Below are 6,982 nucleotides of genomic sequence, written 5' to 3'. Positions count from 1 at the left end.
AGAAGAATCAACTATTTTGTTGTCATTTTACTAGAGAAGGTTTTAAGAATACCTTCCTTGAGGGTTATTAAGCTAATACTCCCAAGCCGTCAATTTATGTGACATTTGGGTCCCTGCATGTTTTCTTAGGGAGAGGATCCAACCTCTCTTCTGTTTCTTGGAAGGGAAAACCTCCCCCACACCACCTCCCAGCAACAGAAAGGTTGAGTTTGACCTAGACCAAACTCTCCCCACTCCACCTCATTTTGCAAGAGAGGAAATTGAGGCTGTGACAGTAGGTTGCAGAAAGTCACACCACATCTTGCTCTTGGCAGAGTCCTAGGTCTCCTGACTCCCCAGCCAGGGCTGTCTCTGCTGTATGAGCTGTCTCACGGTGCAGGGAGGCAGAGCGTTGAACAGACATTGATTCCATCCCTCCTAGCCTGGATGAAAACAAGGACTCTTTCTATTTAGAGGTCAGTTCTCTGAGTTAGTGGCCTCAGCTCTCAGTGCCTTGTCTGCCTAATAGAAATTTAAGCAGGTCTGTTACTAAGAAAGGTCCCCAGTATTTGAGTGCTTATGAAATGCAAGTAAGATCCAGGTGTGACAGGAACTGAAATGAGGCAGGAGTGAGGTATGTGTGCTGATCTATTTTGGGGTGCAAATCATCAAGGTTTAGGGCCTGTGGGAGGGTGGCAAGCTCCTCCAGGAAGTGTTCCCTTAACTGTTTTCTCAGTAAGCCCTGAATTATAGCCTATCAGACAGGATCCTGAACAGAAATCTCTGTCATCCCCGTAATACCACGACGTACCTTTTAAAAGCAGGAGTCAGTCGTAGAGTAACTGACCCAAAGTGGAATGAATATGTTTCTTTCTCAGTTTTCCCTTTCCACACTTCAGGCACACTTTTGTGGTTCGGTCTCTGAAGGCCAGCAAAAGGAAACAGAAGGAAATAAAGGCACGCCTTTTAAAAAGCTGGTATTATGAAGAGGAAACCATAATGTTCCCAAAAGTGTGGATAGACACAATGCAGACCTCCTCTAAGAAACATCCAAACGAAATTTAAGAAACTTTATAATGACCTTTTGTGTAGCCTGGCAAGCAAATGCAAAATATGATGAATGTGTTACGATTATAATGCCCCCTGCCCAGAAGCTTAATTCAATGTGGAGGGAATTCAGACAGTGTCTGTGGCCATGTTCCTTGAGGAATCACTGAATGCCTCAAGACCTGAGGTCAATTTTTGTGATATAGCATACTTTTAGACAAAGCTAAACTGATAGAATTCCCAAGACAGAGAAATGGCTTCTCAACCAAACTTACTTTTCAGATGTACTTTTCTGGGGTTGAAGCAGGTGGTTTGTCTCAAAGAGGCCTCTGTTTAAAGGAACGTTTGATCTTTGGGAAATGCTATCACTGGCAGCCTTGAATCACATTATCAAGTTGGTTGGCTGATTGAGAGCTTGGCAAAGATCAGAGGGAATGAGCCATGCAACAAAGTTAAGTTTTGATGAGTTAAGGAAGGGAAGGACCATCCTGAGTTTGGGGAGCTGTCTAGGGTGGGGGAGCCTCTGCTGTGCACAGCCCTGGGGTGGCTATTGGTGTTGGAAACAAAGCTAGTCTCCTGGTCTGGTCCTACTGAGACTGGTCAAGGCCTTGACTTTGCAAACAGCTTGGTTTCCTTAGAAAGGACCTGGAAACATGGAGTCAGACAGTTTGTTTAATGCTTTAGTCATGGTGTGCACTTTTGGCCTGAGGAGTGAGAGTCAGGGTCTGTTCAAACGGCGAGTTGAGGTCTCCTGCTAGATGGTAGTCTACCAGGCACAGGCTCGCAAAGGATCTAGAATTTGGTCACCTCCAAGAATGGAGCCACTTCCTCCTACGAAGAAGTGATTATTCTTGTTTAAGACCTGGAGAGAAGCTAGTATATCTCCATTTTCAGCTTAGCTAGCCAAGTTCTAGCAGGAACCGTGATAATTGAATCAGCAAAGTACATTCTGGGAGTAAAATGTTTACTATACAAAGGTTAATTCACCTCTACAAAGAGATACTTCCTCACCCTCAGAGCTTCTACAGATTTCTGTGGAAGTATTTTTGGGTTTAGTGCCCTGACGATAAAAAAGTTGGGAAAAAGATATTATACTCTTGGGCCCAAGAGTAACTATCAGTCACTCCTGGAAAATGCTAGGAATCACTGGTGTTACCGTAGGAAATAAGAAGAAGAGAGTACGAAGTGAATGCTTGTGGAATATTGTGGTTGAGCAGATGAGTAAATTGAGGCTCAGAGAGCTTAACTCTTTGTTCAGTCTAGAAGGAGCTAGAACTAGGATTTGAATTCAGGGCTATCTGGCTATAAAACCCACCACATTTCTACTATCTCATTCTTGATAAGAGCAAGATTCTGTAAGTTGGTAGTTGGAAGGCGTTTCTGGCATCTGCAGAGAGGGAATGCCTCTTTATTCCTTTTTGAGACATTTAGTTAAATCCATGTGCTTTACATCAGTGTCTAGTGATCTGGGAAAGGCCCTTTTTTTCTTACTTTTCCATCTGTTCAATTAGAGAGTGGAACCAGATCACCTCTCAGGACGCTGCTGGCCCTGACTCAATGTTTGACCAGAGTAGAGCCAGTGGGCAGTTCTGGCTGTGTATTTGAAATGGATTGTGTTTGCCTTTGTATCAAAGATAAGCCAGGTGGCCACAAATCTGTTTCCTTTTCCTAGGCACGTGGCTAAATTGTATTTCCCAGCCCCCTTGCATCTGTGTGGGCCACGTGACTAAGTTCTCACCAGTGAATGCAAGGGCAGATTGCTGGGTCATTTCAAGGCCAAGGCAGCTGAGAGCAGTTATGCTTCATCCAGTTCACTTTGCCCCTTCGACAACAACCTTGGAGACTATGTGATGTGGGTAGCAGCATGCCCAAGATGGAAGAGGCTTGGTTTCCTGAGTCAGTGCTGGTGGAGAGCTGCCAAGGGAGCTGCCCAACCAGAACATCTCTGCATTTGACTTTGCACGAGTGAAAAATACAACTGATTGTTGAGCCACGCCATGGATATGTGGGATTGCTTGTTATGGCAGCTAATGTTAAGGGCCCTAATACAGGCATCCAGTGTCCATTCCCTCATTCCCTTTTCTGAAAGAAACAGCGTCATTTTCAGTCCATCTGCTCCAGAGGATTTACAGTCGTCTCTCAGTATCCATAGGGGATTTGTTCCAGGACCCCCACAAATGCCAAAATCCGTGGGTGCTCAAGTCCCTGATATAACCTGGTGTAGTATTTGCACATAACCTACGCACATCCTCCCATATACTTTAAATCATTTCTAGATTATTTATAATACCTAACACAATGCCTACACATCACTTCATGTGTGTGGATTCATCCTAGTACTTGTTGCGCGGCAAATTCAAGTTTTGCTTTCCAAACCTTTGTGGAATATATATTTTTTTATACTGTATGAAGTTTATTGATATGTTACTCTTGGTGGCAGACTCCTCCCTGAACGTTTGTTGACCCAAACAGTGTCATTTCCGGATGAGTTTTAAGTTTCTGCTTTGCGAACTTTGTGAGCAGGAGTCACATTTATCTCCCAAGCAATACTATAACTTCCAAAGGGAGCACAGTTGTCACCAGATCCTGAACTTTTTAAAGCTACACTTTCTACTGAGAGAGCAACAGAAGGAAAACAAGGCTCTCTGGCCTGGGGACATCTTGTCCACTTGTAGCAAGACGAGCATTCTGGGGACTTAAGCTATGTTTCTGGAATTTCTTATCTGCAGGAACAGCGATGGGCACTTATGCTGCAGCATAACTCTTCAAGACTTCTGACTTTGGAACAACAGCATGTCCAGGAAGAGGTTTCCATTCCTGTGCTTTCTGAGCATTTGAACCTACTAAGATAAAAGGTGGGGCACTGGTCTTACTATCTTCAATCATCTTGTAAGTTGGAGAAGTGACTTTTGTTGGATGCTGCAGAAACTGTGGATCCTTAGGATTAGATAGACAGAGAGTTGCTTGGGGAAAAGGCCCAGGTGCAGGTGGCAGTGATGGGTGATTTTGTTGATTCTTATCAGTTAGACAATAAGGGGTCCACATGTTAAAATATGGTGGTGGTTGTCCTGCTTCACTTGCTGCCATTGCTAATATCTCAGAAGCAAACTGAGCCGTGTCAGCTGGGACATAGGCAAACTCTGGTGAAACAGCTGTTGGAGATGGTTGTGAGGGTGGGGTAGTAGTCTTAGGGGTGGCTGGTTTGGAAGAAGGAACACAAACTGCTTCAGTTTTCTCAGTGCCTAGCTCAGCATAAATTGATGGAAACTGGGTGGTTTTGTCACTATATCCTCTTCCAGTTGCATTGTCCTTGTCTTTGTCTGTAGATTTTTCCATGTGTGTGGGTACTTTAGATTCTGTTCCCTCTGACCACTTCATCCAGAGAAGTATTCCCTTCTCTATACCTAATAAGTTCTTTAAAATAAACTGCTGCAAACTGGGTCATGTTTGATGGGTTGGTTTTGAGAATGGCTCTGCTAATTTCCCTGAGCAGAGTCTTGAGGTTACAGGGTACGGCAAGTCTGGGCTTTGAAGAAATTATTTTGGCATGAAGAAATTATTTTGGCAGGATGTCTGTAACTCAGCTTCTTTCCAGCTGTGCTCTTAAGAACTTCCTTGTTGCCCCCTTGCTGGAATATTTTTTAAACAAATATTTTAGATCTGCGGTTGATTGAATCCATGTATGCAGAACCGCGGATATGGAGGGCTGACTGTGTGAATACTATGAGCCTGGCCAGTCAAAGCATTGCATGTCCCCCACCCTTAGCCACAGAGATTGGCTTAGCAATGGGCGTTAGAGCCAAGCAGAGCCTTTGGGGAAGGTTCTGTTCTACTGGCTTTGAAGCTGTGATGAGAATGCAGCTGCTGAGCACCACCACATGAAGAGAGCCTGCCTGAGAGTGGCCACAGAAGAGAACAGACAAGAGACAGAAAGTGAGAATGGGAGAATCAGCTGGCACTGTAGAAACCCCTAGGTTCAATCACACTGGAAGCCAGATCTACCTCGGATATTTCGGTCACCAGAGCGAATAAATTCTCTGTTACTTTTGATTAAGTCATTTTGGGTTGTGTTTTTTCTTTTGTCACTTGTTGCCGAAAGTGTATTAACTTACATAGGCAGTAAAGATGAGGAAGGGTTGAATAAAAACAAAACAAAAATAGCTGCAGGTTCAATGGCATGCTCAGTATCATGAGCTCCTTTTGGAGTCAATTTTCTAGTTTTTACAAGTCATCAATTTTTGTCCACCAAATTTCAGAATGAGTGAATGAATAAAGGCCTGAAGGCCAGTGCCATGAGGAGAGTGAGCTGTGCTTCAGCCAAAGTACAAGAGTAGCTGGTGAAAGGTCTCTGGGGTACAACATCACCTGATCTAGAGTTACATGTTATTTTTCTATATAATATTTGAAAACATGTATTAGAATAAATTATTATAACTCTAACTTACATAATGAGTATGTATCACAGTACAGGATGTACAAATAAATACAATACTCATAAAGCACTTGATGGATTTCTTTGACAATCAGCAGTGGTCTAGCTTGAATTCTTCCAGAACACTGAGGCTCAATTATCATTGCAGGAACCATTGTGCTACTATAGGTAGGCTCAGTTTGGAAGCTTTAGTAATTGTAAGAGAAGAAAAGCAATCTTCATAAAGCAGAAAATAGTATGTGCATTTCCGTATTGAGTTTTTAGTATTGAGTTTTCCTTGGTACATACAAATTGGCATCCTTCTTTACTGAGCCAAATTCAGAATGAATGATTGAATGAATAAATGAATGAATAACAAAGTAACGTAATTTACAACTGAAAACTGAATTCTAGTTGGTTGAACAATAAGAGAGTAATAGCCCATAAAGTTGAGAAGTCCAGAAGACCAGCAGTCAGATCCAGATAGTGAGATGAGGTCCTCCAAGACCCTCAGATTTTCTTCATGGAGCAGGCTTCACACAGTCCTGGCAGACCAGCTTATCTTTAGCAGCAGCAAGATGGCTGCAGAATTCCAGGCTGTAACATCAATGCAGTACATTCTCCAGGTTTAGAGAGAGGGTCTTCTTGCACTAGTTTTTGCAGAGGATGAGAAATCTTTCCTTGCTGGAAGGATTCAATGATGCCCCCTCATCCCCTCGTGTGTCACTGGCCGATCCCTAGAGCCAGAGGGTCGGGAGATACTGGTTGGCTAAAGCAGATCAGGGCCTACACATTGTTGGGGGTTTCAACCTCACCTAAATCACATGGTTAGGTAGGGAGGAGGGATGGTTTCCCAAAGGAAATATAGGGAGATTGTTCCCAGGAAGAGGGTGATGATGGGCAGCAGATAACAGATGTCTTCTACAAACAGGAAGTGTATTTGCTGCAGTAACCTTGAATATATTTCCATAGCACCTCTTTGAAGAGCCATTTGCCTCATTTTGATACATTGAATGGTCTCTAAGGGTCATAGAAAATCTGCAGTAAATGTTACTGAAAGGAAGAAAGGTAAAGAAAGAAAGACTGTTAGTAAAAGTAACCCTAGTTTCACTAGTAGGTTCTCATATTTCAGTGGTTTAACACAACAGAAGTTTAATTCTGTTCTCCTCTCACATGGTGGTCTGTCAGGTTTTTCACACTCTGATTCTGAGACTCGAGTTTCTTCTGTCTTGTGCCTTAGCCAAAGGCCCCATAATATTTCACTTTCCAGGCCATAGATGGGGAAAAAGAGGGGAACATAACTTTTAGGAGGTTTTGGGAGGCCATATATAGAACTGATAAACATCACTTCTGCTTACCTTCTATTGGGCAGAACTCGGTCACAGGGTTACTTGTGACTTAACTGCAAGGGAATCTGGGAAATGCAGTCCACCTGAGTGTTCAGGATTTAAAAAAAAAAAAAAAAAACTATGAGAAAGGAACATAATCAGCCAGGCGCGGTGGCTCCTGCCTGTAATCCCAGCACTTTGGGAGGCTGAGGCGGGC

The 6,982-nt window shown here is 43.2% G+C and overlaps 1 pseudogene; it reads right to left on the bottom strand.

The window, feature by feature from the left end:
- Positions 1–3,517: 3,517 nt before the first annotated feature.
- On the bottom strand, positions 3,518–4,561 carry LOC112619689 (annotated as a pseudogene).
- Between the last annotated feature and the right edge of the window lie 2,421 nt (positions 4,562–6,982).

Source organism: Theropithecus gelada, chromosome 2 (genome assembly GCF_003255815.1).
Source record: "Theropithecus gelada isolate Dixy chromosome 2, Tgel_1.0, whole genome shotgun sequence".
NCBI lineage: Eukaryota > Metazoa > Chordata > Mammalia > Primates > Cercopithecidae > Theropithecus > Theropithecus gelada.
This window is presented reverse-complemented; position numbering and strand designations above follow the sequence as displayed.